This window comes from Rana temporaria, chromosome 6, assembly GCF_905171775.1.
Source record: "Rana temporaria chromosome 6, aRanTem1.1, whole genome shotgun sequence".
Lineage (NCBI taxonomy): Eukaryota > Metazoa > Chordata > Amphibia > Anura > Ranidae > Rana > Rana temporaria.
The window spans coordinates 214828802-214842145 of NC_053494.1; the positions used below are offsets into that span (position 1 = coordinate 214828802).

A 13344-nucleotide genomic window follows, 5' to 3' on the forward strand; every position below is an offset into this window, starting at 1 on the left:
GCTCGCACCTGAGATCCTGTCGGGGGCAGATCTTGGGTGGAGTCTCCTCGTCCCCGGTTTCCCGTGTTGATAAACCACTGATCACTGTTGTCCTCTCCTGGGTCGGGGGCTCGGTGACGACCCAGGCGTTGGTGGACTCTGGTGCTGGTGGTTTTTTCATTGATAGTGAGTTCGCTGCCGCCAATTCCATTCCTCTGCAGGCTCGAGGTTCCCCGCTGGCTCTAGAGGCGATAGACGGCAGACCCCTCCAGCCGCCACACGTGACCCATGAGACCCTTCCAGTGGGGATAGCCATTGGTGCCGTTCACAGAGAGTCGGTCTGCTTCCAGGTTATTTCGTCTCCACACTACTCGGTGGTCTTGGGGTACCCCTGGCTCCAGAAGCATAATCCGACTTTTGACTGGAGATCGGCCGAGATCCTCTCATGGTCACCACAGTGTGGGGCTAGTTGCATCCATGGGCCTGTCAAGTTGCTGTGTACTTCCTCGGACTCTCTGTTGCCTCCTGAATACGAGGAGTACCGGGATGTATTCGATAAGGTGCGCGCAGTTGCCCTACCTCCGCACCGCCCATACGATTGTGCCATAGAGTTACAACCTGGTGCCGTTCCTCCTCGCGGCAGGGTCTATCCACTGTCGGTTGCGGAGAATGAGGCTATGGAGGAGTACGTGATGGAGGCGCTGTCCCGTGGTCACATTCGCAAATCCTCGTCCCCGGCAGGGGCTGGATTTTTCTTTGTGAAAAAGAAGGGCGGTGAGTTGAGGCCTTGCATCGATTACAGGGGCCTTAATCGCATCACGATCAAGAACGCTTACCCGATACCCTTGATTTCCGAGCTGTTCGATCGCCTTAAGGGGGCCACGGTCTTTACCAAACTCGACTTGAGGGCGGCATATAACCTGGTAAGGATCAAGGCGGGCGATGAGTGGAAGACCGCGTTTAACACCAGGACCGGTCATTATGAATCCTTGGTTATGCCTTTTGGGTTGTGCAATGCGCCCGCAGTCTTTCAGGAATTCATCAACGATGTTTTCCGTGACCTGTTGCAGCAGTGTGTGGTGGTCTATTTGGATGACATCTTGGTATACTCTGAATCCATGGAGGCCCACATTCTGGATGTCAAGCGAGTGTTGCAACGATTACGAGAGAACAAGCTGTTCGGTAAGCTTGAGAAATGCGAATTTCACCGATCCCAGGTAACCTTCTTAGGTTACATCATTTCCGCTGAGGGGTTCTCCATGGACCCTGAGAAGGTTTCGGCTGTCTTACAGTGGCCTCAGCCCAGTGGTCTTCGTTCCTTGCAGCGCTTTTTGGGCTTCGCCAATTATTATCGGAAGTTCATCAGGGACTTCTCCATGCTGGCCAAGCCTCTCACGGATCTGACCAGGAAGGGCAGTAATTCCCAGGTCTGGCCGCTCGAGGCCATCCGGGCTTTTGAGGCCCTAAAATCCGCCTTTGTGTCGGCCCCGATTCTGTCTCATCCCAACCCTGGGTTGCCCTTTGTCCTCGAGGTGGACGCATCTGAGACGGGAGTAGGCGCCCTTCTGTCTCAGCGTAGAACACCAGAGGGTCCGCTGCTTCCTTGTGGGTTTTACTCCCGGAAACTGTCACCCGCGGAGTGCAACTATCAGATTGGTGACAGGGAGTTATTGGCCATAGTGCAGGCTCTCAAAGAGTGGAGGCACTTGCTCGAGGGCTCCGTGGTTCCGGTTCTCATCCTGACGGACCACAAGAATCTGACCTACCTTTCTGAGGCCAAGAGATTGACACCACGTCAGGCCAGATGGGCTCTGTTCTTGTCACGTTTTAATTACGTGGTCTCCTACCTACCCGGTTCCAAGAACATCAGGGCGGATGCCTTATCACGGCAGTACTCCGAACTGTCCAGGGAGGAATCTATACCGACTTCGGTCATACCTCCGAATCAGATCCTGGCCGCCATTCGCACCAGTCTGACCTCTCCCCTTGGTGAGCAGATTTTGGCGGCTCAATCTGGTGCTCCCTCTGGGAGACCCAACGGCAGATGTTTTGTGCCTGAGGAGTTGCGCACTCGGTTGTTGCGAACCTACCATAACTCCAAGACCGCGGGGCATCCTGGTAAGAATCAGCTGTCCTGGGCCGTTTCACGTCTGTTCTGGTGGCCTTCCCTACGCTCCGACATCGCCGCATATGTAGCGGCATGCTCCGTTTGTGCCCAGAGTAAGTCCCCTCGGCACCTTCCGTTGGGCCTGCTGCAACCCATAGCCACCGGGGAGCGCCCATGGTCACACCTGGGGATGGATTTCATTGTGGACCTCCCTGCATCCCGAGGCCATACGGTCATTCTCATGATTGTGGATCGGTTTTCCAAAATGTGCCACTGTGTTCCTCTCAAGAAGTTACCCTCTGCACAAGAATTGGCCACGATTTTTGCCTGGGAGGTCTTCCGGTTGCACGGTTTGCCCAAGGAGATAGTGTCGGATCGGGGGAGTCAGTTTGTGTCCAGGTTCTGGCGCGCCTTTTGCTCCCAGTTGGGGATTCATCTCTCCTTCTCCTCGGCCTACCACCCTCAGTCCAATGGGGCCGCAGAACGATCCAATCAGGCCTTGGAGCAATTCCTTCGTTGCTATGTCTCCGATCACCAGGACAATTGGGTTGACCTCCTGCCTTGGGCTGAGTTTGCCAGGAACACGGCGGTGAACTCTTCCTCTGGGACGTCTCCCTTCATGGCCAATTATGGGTTCCAACCTGCCGTGTTACCGGAGGCATTCTCTCCCCAGGATATTCCGGCTGTGGAGGATCACCTTTCCGTCCTACGCGCCTCTTGGGTACAGATCCAGAAGTCCCTTGAGGTCTCTGCGCAGCGCCAGAAACTCCAGGCTGATCGCAGACGAGCGCCTGCTCCTTCCTACCAGGTCGGAGACCGTGTATGGTTGTCCACTCGCAACCTCAACCTTCGAGTGCCCACTCCCAAGCTGGCTCCTCGCTTTGTTGGTCCCTTCCGAGTGCTTCGCAGGGTAAACCCGGTAGCCTATGCCCTTGCGCTTCCTCCTGGCATGCGGATCTCCAACGTGTTTCATGTCTCCCTGTTGAAGCCACTGGTGTGCAATCGCTTCACTTCCTCGGTTCCTCTGCCTCGTCCGGTCCAAGTGGGCAATCATGAGGAGTATGAGGTGAGCAATATCCTGGACTCACGCCTGGTCCGCGGTCGGGTGCAGTTTTTGGTCCACTGGCGTGGTTACGGTCCAGAGGAGCGTTCCTGGGTTCCCTCCGCAGATGTCCATGCTCCTGCCTTGCTCCGAGCCTTCCACGCACGTTTCCCTCAGAAACCGTTTTTTGCACCGCGGAGGAGGGGCCCTTGAGGGGGAGGTACTGTCATGGTCTTACCTCTCTCCTGTCTCCTTCGTTTGACATGTGCTGGCGGCCATCTTGGTTTCTGGGACTCTTGTAGCCTCCCACCCTGCGGCTCCTCCTTCCCACTGGGAGGAGCTGGATGCCTGGCTCATATATTAGGAAGTCTGTGGCTTCAGTTCCTTGCTTGGTCCTCCTGTGTTCACATGCTTCTAAGACTGCTGCTGCTTCTGGTTCCGATCCTGGCTTCGTCTGACTTCCCTGCTGGTTCCTGATCCTGGCTTCGTCTGACTTCCCTGCTGGTTCCTGATCCTGGCTTCGTCCGACTACCCTTCTGGTTCCTGACCTCTGGCTTCGCAAGACTCTGTTTAACCATCCGTTTGGACTTTTGCTTTACAGCTTGATTTTCAATAAAGCCTTCTTATTTTCACTTATCTCTTGTTGTACGTCTGGTTCATGGTTCCGTGACAAACCGTGACTGACATGTTTCGCGTGCCAGGACGCTTTATCGACTTTGATAAAGCGTCCTGGCACGCGAAACATGTCAGTCACGGTTCACCAGTACAATCTTTGATGCCCCTATATGTTTGCAGCAAGCACACTGCAGCTGATGTGTAGTGCCGACACTCGGGAAATCCTCTCAGTGACACTAGCGCCAGCATCTCTACTGCTCGTTTTCTGCACACACTGATTGGTGCTTTGAGTCACCTGACGCTGGATCGAAGGTGTCCGGACACCTCCTGCTCTCTGCGTGACTCCATCAGGCTACCATCCCCCTTTCCTCGCTCCCGTGTGACGCGGCTGCGTCACTGAACCGGCTTGGTGGCTCCCCTCCAGGACTTCCCCTGCCGCTGGAGATCTCTGTTTGCGAGGAAGGTTTCTTTTCCATCAGCCCCTGAGCTAGTGGTCTTTAAACGGCAGTATCCATCTCTGCATGGATATAACTTCTACATCTGCTCCCAGTGTGGCTGTCATCATCCCACCAACGGATTCCATCTCCCTGCATTGAGACGTAGAAGCGGCTGCTTTTATTGAGGTATTGTTTTACCTCTGCATACAAGTGTATGCACACTACTTGGATTCATTCCTAACATCTCCCCCGAAGTGTATGTGTTTTCACTCTACCATCTCCACGTGAACTGCTGCTTATGTTATGCGGACTATTGTTATTAGTTTTTTTAAACAAATTTTAAAAAAATTTAATGTGCTATTTTCCTGTGTGCTATTTGTGGCTACTTCAATTTTTTCAATTTTTTCAACTTTTCAATTTTTCATGCATATATGTTTTTCCACACATTACAGACTATAAAGTGACATTCACTTAACCCTTGTGCGCTGTATGTTTTTGTTCTTTTGCTTTTTGCCCATGTCTCCTTAGTGGTTGACAGCTGCACGGATTGTGTTTTAGTGAAACTTCTTTAACCACTGACAACACTGTGGTTTACCGTCCTTATGGTGTAGCGCTTCATGCGGGTGTTTCTTTGTTTACACTGTGTTACACCGTCAGATCTTATTCTCAATTTGAAAATGGCGCCGGGGGCGTTCCCGCTGATTTACGTTGAATAATATGTAAATCAGCGAGATACGCAAATTCACGAACGTACGCGGACCCGACGCAGTGTTCTTACGTCGTTTCCGTAGCGGCTTTCCCGGCGTATACTTACCCCTGCTTCTATGACGCGCAGCCAATGTTAAGTATAGCCGTCGTTCCCGCGTCGATTTTAAATTTTTTAACGTCGTTTGCGTAAGTCGTTCTCGAATACGGACGGACGTCGTTTACGTAAGCGTCGAAACCACTGACGTCCTAGCGACGTCAGCGGGAGCAATGCACGCCGGGAAATTCCGCGGACGGCGCATGCTCATTTAAATCAGCGCGGGAACGCGCCTGATTTAAATAGTACACTCCCCCTGGCCGCGGAATTCGAATTCCGCTGGGGGATTTACGATCCGCCGCCGCAAGTTTGGAGGTAAGTGGTTTGTGAATTACCCACTTGCCTCTCAAACTTGCGGGAGCGGATCTTAAATCAGGTAGATCGAGCGGATCTAAAGATCCGCTGATCTTTCTGAATCTGGCCCTTTGAATAATTTGAAGACTGCATATGCTCATTTGGACATTATTTAATTTATTATTAACTCTCACAGCGCTGCACTTTTGAATTACATTTGTGATATGTATGAGCTGTCCAGTGACAGCTCAGATCATAGCCATTCATGGGTGCACTGGCCGCCTAAGTATGTTTTCTGACGCTTATAAACAGAACTCCAGAAATACACCCTCCCCCAACATTGTATCTTACAATGCAGCAGTACGGAAGTTGTTAAACCTTATATAAATCTACTTCAGTTTATCAAATACTTACTTTAAAGTGTAAAGATCACATAACACACTCCTGGTATTTATTGCTCCTTTAAGATCTTCCCACTGGTAGTGCGATTTGTAGTTCCTGCACCAATTCCGAGAAAAGAAAAGCCCTGGATAAATGTATGGCCCTTTGAAGGCAACCAGGAAACGAGCCAAAGTGTCCTCTGGCCTTTTCGGACATTTTTGGTAATCTCTGGCACCCCCCACCTACCTCTGGCCGCATTCGGTATTGCATCCCATTGAAGTCAATGCGGAACTAATTATTTTTGTTTCCAATGACTTCAATGGGAAAACTCCCTTTGATATGCGAGTATTTTGGATTACGTGCATACTCCTGGAACGGATTATGCTCGTAATCCGAGGTTCAACTGTATATATATATATATATATATAAAAACAGACACCCTAGAACAGGGTTGTCAAACTCAATTTCGTCGAGGGCCACATCAGTATTATACAGATGTGGCCCTTGACGAAATTGAGTCTAACAACTCTGCTGTAGGGTGTCTGAAAATGTTATATATATATACAGTTGAACCTCAGATTACGAGCATAATCCGTTCCAGGAGAATGCTTGTAATCCAAAGTACTCGCATATCAAAGCGAGTTTCCCCATTGAAGTCAATGGAAACAAAAATGTATTCTGCATTGACTTCAATGGGATGCAATACCGAATGCGGCCAGAGGTGGGTGGGGGGGGGGGCGCCAGAGAGTGCCGAAAAAGGCCAGAGGACACTTCGGCTCATTTCCGGCGCCCCCGTAGCTCAGGCTAAATGAGGTACTGCAGGGCAATGTTCGGCTTTTCTCGGCTCCTGAGCCCCCGTACCTCAATCCAAATGAGGTACTGCAGGGCTATTTAGCTTTGCGAGTCAACACTCAATCAAAACACTCTCAAACCAAGTTACTCTTAAACCGAGGTTCCACTGTATATATATATATAATGTTTGGAGGTTCTAAATAATTTTCTAGCAAAAAAAAAACTGATTTTAACTTGTAAACACCAAATCTCAAAAACAGGCTCGGTCCAGAAGTGGTTAATGGGACCTTCCACAAACCTGGACCCAGGTACAATCGGGTCATCCCTTCCCACTTCACATGACCTGGCGGCTGCTGAATGGTTTCTTTTTGGTAGAGAATATCTCAGCTCTCTCACATTGCTTAGTCGTAGAACGTTGGGCGTGACGCCAGCAGAACATTCCGGGACTAATCTCAGCTGAACGGCGTTCTGCGTCTGCTGGTTTCTATATAGAGGAGAATAACTGGGGAAGGAGGGGCGGGGGAAGGACACAGGCAGAACACGGAGACAATGGACGGCTATCTTCTGCCCAAAGGCAAACTATGAATTCTAGGGAGAGAAGAACAGAGGACTGAATGTAAAAATATACAGGCAGACCGGGAAAAAAGTCCAACGGCCATCTTGGTCTTCGAGCTGCTGGGCAACCTGCTGCAGCACCAGGACGCTCAATGGTGGAAGAGGTCCAAGTAACTCCCAACCAGGAACTAACCTCCCAATGCATGATGGGATGTGCAGTTCACATTGGGCCAAGAAGCGACAGGGGGAATTACGTGTGTGCCCATCCACATAGTCCGAGGAGAACGCCGGCAGGTACCTGTCCATTTTTTTTGGCTGCCTATGAGGTTTATTTACAAAGAAGGGATCATTGTTAGGATGATCGATAGATTGGTAGTTCTGCTGACGTTATCCCGGAGTGGGGCTTTATATGAATCTCTCAGAATGTAGGGCGTGTCTGGTGGGTTCAAAGTCAAAAATTGAGCACTAATCTGCTTGCTTACCCGCTAAGCATACATTCCCCCTCCTCCCAGTACAAATCTGCCCCCTACTGAAATCCCCTTCCCACCATGAATCTTCACCGCCCCCAATCCCCCCCAGCTCAATTCCTCTCATTCCCCAAATGCTTCCAGCACAAGTCCACCCTCCCCGAAAAACAGGCCCGGATTTCCTACAAGGCCACCGAGGCCAGGCCTCGGGCGGCAGGGCACAGAGGGGCGGCAAATACGGAAAGGTTTCTTCACAGTAAGAGCTGTGAAAATGTGGAACAGACGCCCTCCAGAGGTGGTTCTGGCCAGCTCAGTAGATTGCTTTAAGAAAGGTCTGGATACTTTCTTAAATATACATAAAATAATTGAGTACTAAGATTTGTAGGTAAAGTTGATCCGGGGTAAATCCGATTGCCTCTCGGGGGATCAGGAGGGAATTTCTTCCCCTGCTGTAGCAAATTGGATCATGCTCTGCTGGGGTTTTTTGCCTTCCTCTGGATCAACTGTGGGTATGGAGTTGGGTGTATGGGATTGTACTGTATTTTTTATTTTGTTTGTTTATTTTTTGTGGTTGAACTGGATGGACTTGTGTCTTTTTTCAACCTGACTAACTATGTAACTATGTAACCGAGGATAAAACAAGCTCAGGGCTGCCGTAGTATCTTGAGCTAGTTTCAGTTTTGTGCAGCCGGCTCCTGGCGTTTGTGTAGAAGGGATCTGGGTAGCTGTAGAGCCATCCAATCATTTTTTCCAGTACCCAAGGGCAGTGCCGGGACAAGGTAGTCTAGAGCTCAGGGCGAACATGCCAAATTGCACCCCCACCCCCCAAGATGTATGGGAAACCCCCCCCCCAAAAAAAAAAATTGAGCACTAATCTGCTTGCTTACCCGCTAAGCATACATTCCCCCTCCTCCCAGTACAAATCAGCCCCCTACTGAAATCCCCTTCCCACCATGAATCTTTACCGCCCCCAATCCCCCCCAGCTCAACTCCTCTCATTCTCCAAATGCTTCCAGCACAAGTCCACCCTCCCCGAAAAACAGGCCCGGATTTCCCACAAGGCCACCGAGGCCAGGCCTCAGGGCGGCAGGGCACAGAGGGGTGGCAGAGGCATGGAGTCCCCCGACGGCCGGAACATACAGTTAAGGGCGGTAAGTTGCTTTCTAGCAGGACTAATTGTAGTGTGGGGGAAATCCACTCGCTCGTTAACAAGTGATTGTGGCGATGTCGCCGAAATCACTTGTAAAATGTGTGCTGCCGTCCGTCCCCCCCCACATACCTCTCTTTGCTGGCTCTGTCTTCGGGACTCCGTTCTCCCCCTAGTCCGTCTCCTGTCCCTCCTCCGATGTACACAGTGAGAGGGGTGAGCTGTGCTCTTCCCATCTCAGCTGTGACAGGAGTTCTAGCACAGTGCTAGGACTCCTGTTTTGGAGGTGACAGGGTCAATAAAGAGAACCTGTCACCTCCAATTGCTATTACACAGGGAATTGTTTTCTCCTGTGTGATAGCAATAAAGTTAGGTGGGAAAAAAAAAAAAATAATAATTCAATTAATAAAATAAAAAAAGTAATTAAAAAGTAAAGAATAAGAAAAATAATATATATATATATATATATATATATATATATATATATATATATATATATATATATATATATATATATATTAAAAAACGAAAAGTATACAAAAAAAAGTAAACGACAAGCTACAAAAAAAAAAAGTAATAAAAAAGTAAAAAAAAAAAAAAGAAACAAAAATTTTTTGAACTAACCGTGCCGCCCCTGCCATTCGGTTACCATTCTCCGTTGATTTGGGGGGGGGGGTACATTGCGGAACCTGGCCTTGGGGTGGCGGGGAGAGCAAATCCGGCCCTGCCGAAAAATAAAATTCCTCTACCCCTCAAATTTCCCCTCCTCCCACTCCAAATTACCCCCTTCCAGCACAAATTCTCCCCAATCCCAGCACAGATCCCCCCTATAAATTTTCCCTCCTAGCACAAACACCCCCAATCATCCCTACTAGCATAAATTCTCCTCCCCCACCAATTTTTTTTCCCTCCTAGCAAAAATCCCTTCCACCACTACTATATTACCTTTTCTAGCACAGACCCCCAAAAAGTCCCCCTTCTGGCACACATCTTCTTCCCCCATCCCCCCTCCCAACATAAAACCCTTCAAATCACCTCTTCTAGGACACCTCCCCAAATTTCCCCTCCTAGAATAATTCTTATCCAATGCTGCCCCCTCCCAACATAAATCCCTTCAAGTCAGCACTTCTAGAACACCTCCTCAAATTCCCCCTCCCAACATAAATCCCCTCCCCCAAACTTCTTGTGGTGTCCCCCCACCTCACATGATCCCGCAGTGCCCAGGGCAGCTGCCCACCCCTGGTTACGGCCCTGCTTGCGGGTAACACCCCGACCTCCCCAACCTGTGCCTGAGTGAAACTGGTTAAAGCGGAGTTTCGAGGGCTTTTTTTTTTGTTCTTTATAAATTTCCCAATGACAGTCACTGCTCGTACTTTACAAATTGGCAATTCTCAAAAGTGTCCCCTTCTTGTTCTTGTGCAGCATTGCTTACTTACTTTGATCTCCTGATTCACAGCGCGGCCATCCTGACTGTGGGCATCTGAAGCCCCCCTGGGACTCTCTTCTGGAATCAGGTGCAGGCTGGCTACCCAGCATGCACCTCCCGAACTCGCGCATGTGCAGTGGGAAGGAAACGTGCCCCAAACTCGCTCATCCATGTCTTTACGGACCTTGCTTTGTGCCCTGGGGTACAGTCATGTTGGAACGGGAAGGGTCCGTCCCCAAACTGTTCCCACAAAAGTTGGGAGCATGAAATTGTCCAAAATGTCTTGGTATGCTGACGTTTTAAGAGTTCCCTTCACTGGAACTAAGGGGACAAGCCCAACCCCTGAGAAACAACCCCACACCCTAATCCCCCCTCCACCAAATGATTTGAACCAGAGCACAAAGCAAGTTCCATAAAGACATGGATGAACGAGTTTGGGGTGGAGGAATTTGACTGGCCTGCACAGAGTCCTGACCTCAACCCGATAGAACACCTTTGGGATGAATTAGAGTGGAGACTGCGACTCAGGCCTTCTCATCCAACATTAGGACCTGATATGGTTACCACCTCATCCCTTTAAAACCAAACACACATTAATTACACAGGTTCTGTGGCTGATTAAGGTGGTAATTAAATTCACGCAGCACCTTATCTGCATTAAATTACCCCCAGAACATGTTTAAATAATGTGTGTTTAGTTTATAAGGAATGCAGTGCAGGGCCGGGACATGGGATGGGCGGGAGGGGCGGCTGCTCTGAACATTGTGGTATCATGTGAGGTGGGGAGGGGGTCTGTGTTGGGAGGGGGATTTGGGAGCGACAGGGGGCAAGAATTGTTCTAGGAGGGGAAATTTGGGGAGGTGTTATAGGAGTGGTGATTTGGGATATGTGTTGGGAGGACTCGGAGGAGGGAGGGGGGGAGATGATTTGTGCTAGGAGGGGGCTTTTGGGGGGTTAGTACTAAAAAAATTGATATGCTGGAGGGAGAGGGTAAATTTGAAAGGGGGGGTGCTAGGATGGGGGGAGTGGAATTTGTGCTCGAAGGGGAAATTAGAGGGATAGAGGATTTATGCTGGGGGAGGGTCTTTTTTGTGGGGGGGCTTTAAACTGGGGGCAAACTGCGAGTATGAGTGTAAGCTGGGAAGGGGGTGGTGGTGGGGCAATGATTTGTGCTGGGTGGGGGATTTCATCTGGGGGTGAATTTGTACTGTAAGCATGCAGATTTGGCCCTTGGAGGGGTGGAGGAGATTTCGGAGGGGGGGGGGGGGGACGTGTGGCACAATTTGGAATGTTTGTCCTGGGCTCCAGATGACCATGTCCCGGCACTAATGAGGTGGCAGCCCAAGTGCCTGACCCCACAAATGCTCTTCTGGAAGAATGGTCAAACATTCCCATAGACACACTCCTAAACCTTGTGGACGGCCTTCCCAGAAGAGTTGAAGATATTATAGCTGCAAAGGGCGGGCCAACTCCCTACAGACTAATAGCTAGATTCAGAAAGACTTAGGCTGGCGTATCAGTAGATATGCCGGCCTAAGTCTGAATCTGCGCCGACGCAAATTTAAGCGTATTCTGGTAACCAGATACGCTAAAATTAGGCTCAAATAAGAGCAGCGTAAGTGTCTTACACCGTCGTATCCTAAAGTGTAATTTTTAGGCTGACCGCTAGGTGGCGATCCATTGCGGTCGGCGTAGAATATGTAAATCACTAGATACGCCTATTCACGAACGTACGCCCGGCCGACGCAGTACAGATACGCCGTTTACGTAACGCATTAACAGGCCTAAAGATATTCCATCAAATAGCTGGAGTAGTAATGTTAAGTATGGCCGTCGTTCCCGCGTCGAAAATTGTAAATTTTACGTTGTTTGCGTAAGTCGTCCGTGAATAGGGATTTACGTCATTTACGTCCAAAAACAATACGTCCGTGACTTAGCCGCAATGCACACTGGGACATGTAGGTGGACGGCGCATGCGCCGTTCCAAAAAAACGGCAATCACGTCAGGTCAACCCAAATTATCATAAAACACGCCCCTTCAGCCTATTTTGAATTAGGCGCGCTTACGCCCGCCGCATTTACGCTACGCCGCCGTAACTTTGCAGGTAAGTACTTTGTAAATACAGTACTTGCCATGCAAACTTACGGCGACGTAGTGTAAATGCCATACGCTACGCCGCCGCAACTATGCGCCCGCCATCCTGAATCCAGCTATAAGACTGGGATGCCATTAAAGTTCATGTGTGTGTAAAGGCAGACGTCCCAAGACTTTTGGTAATATAGTGTATATGTTATGTACAGGTTAGACAAAATCCTAATTGGATTACTATAAAAAGGAAAAACAAATTGATAATTTCTACATACAATTTATACATTGTATCCAATAAAAATGCCAAGATAGTACAAACAGCCCCAAAAATACCTATTTTTGGGAAGTACAAGGCTTCCTCTCCCATGACTCCTCCCACCCGGCCCATTCCACTGTCAGGTGTGGATTGCAGAGGGTATGAAAACCGACACTGTGGGGGGTGTGACCGGGAGAGGAGAGGAGAGGTGATGAGGGGTTAATGCTTATATGCTGCAGACTGGTCACTGAGGGGTTAATGCATAAAAACTGCAGACTGGTCACCGAGGGGTTAATGCCCATATACTGCAGTTGTAAAACCAGTTGGACAGCTCTGTGTATTGGAGCCCCTCCCCCAGCTCTGTGTAGTGGGGCCCCTCCCCCAGCTCTGTGTAGTGGGGCCCCTCCCCCAGCTCTGTGTAGTGGAGCCCCTCCCCCAGCTCTGTGTAGTGGGGCCCCTCCCCCAGCTCTGTGTAGTGGAGCCCCTCCCCCAGCTCTGTGTAGTGGAGCCCCTCCCCCAGCTCTGTGTAGTGGGGCCCCTCCCCCAGCTCTGTGTAGTGGAGCCCCTCCCCCAGCTCTGTGTAGTGGAGCCCCTCCCCCAGCTCTGTGTAGTGGGGCCCCTCCCCCAGCTCTGTGTAGTGGAGCCCCTCCCCCAGCTCTGTGTAGTGGAGCCCCTCCCCCAGCTCTGTGTAGTGGAGCCCCTCCCCCCTATGGATCCTATTACTATGGAGTGAGCAAGTAACAAAACTGACCTCACCCAGCAGGAGGCGCCACATCTATTTCCAGACATCGCCCCTCTTCCTAACCACTCGCTGACTGCCCTACAGGGGCGGCAAGTTTGGCCGGTGTTCTGTCAAATTCTCCAACCTGTCAGAAACTCCAACCACTTACCGGTAACTTCCGGTGTCTTTAGACCAGCAGCAATGGCAGGTTTGGAGGAATTGTTGGTTGGACAC

The 13344-nt window shown here is 50.2% G+C and overlaps 1 protein-coding gene across 3 annotated transcripts in view; it reads left to right on the forward strand.

The window, feature by feature from the left end:
* The first annotated feature begins 6922 nt into the window (after window positions 1-6922).
* LOC120944253 (E3 ubiquitin-protein ligase RNF14-like) overlaps window positions 6923-13344 on the forward strand; it is a 31923-nt gene continuing 25501 nt past the window's right edge. For 2 of the 3 annotated variants that reach the window (XM_040358241.1, XM_040358242.1), the window contains exon 1: window positions 6923-7298. The gene's annotated coding sequence lies outside the window, so the exon portion shown is untranslated. The remainder of the gene's footprint in view (window positions 7299-13344) is intronic. The other variant, XM_040358237.1, reaches the window with a different exon arrangement.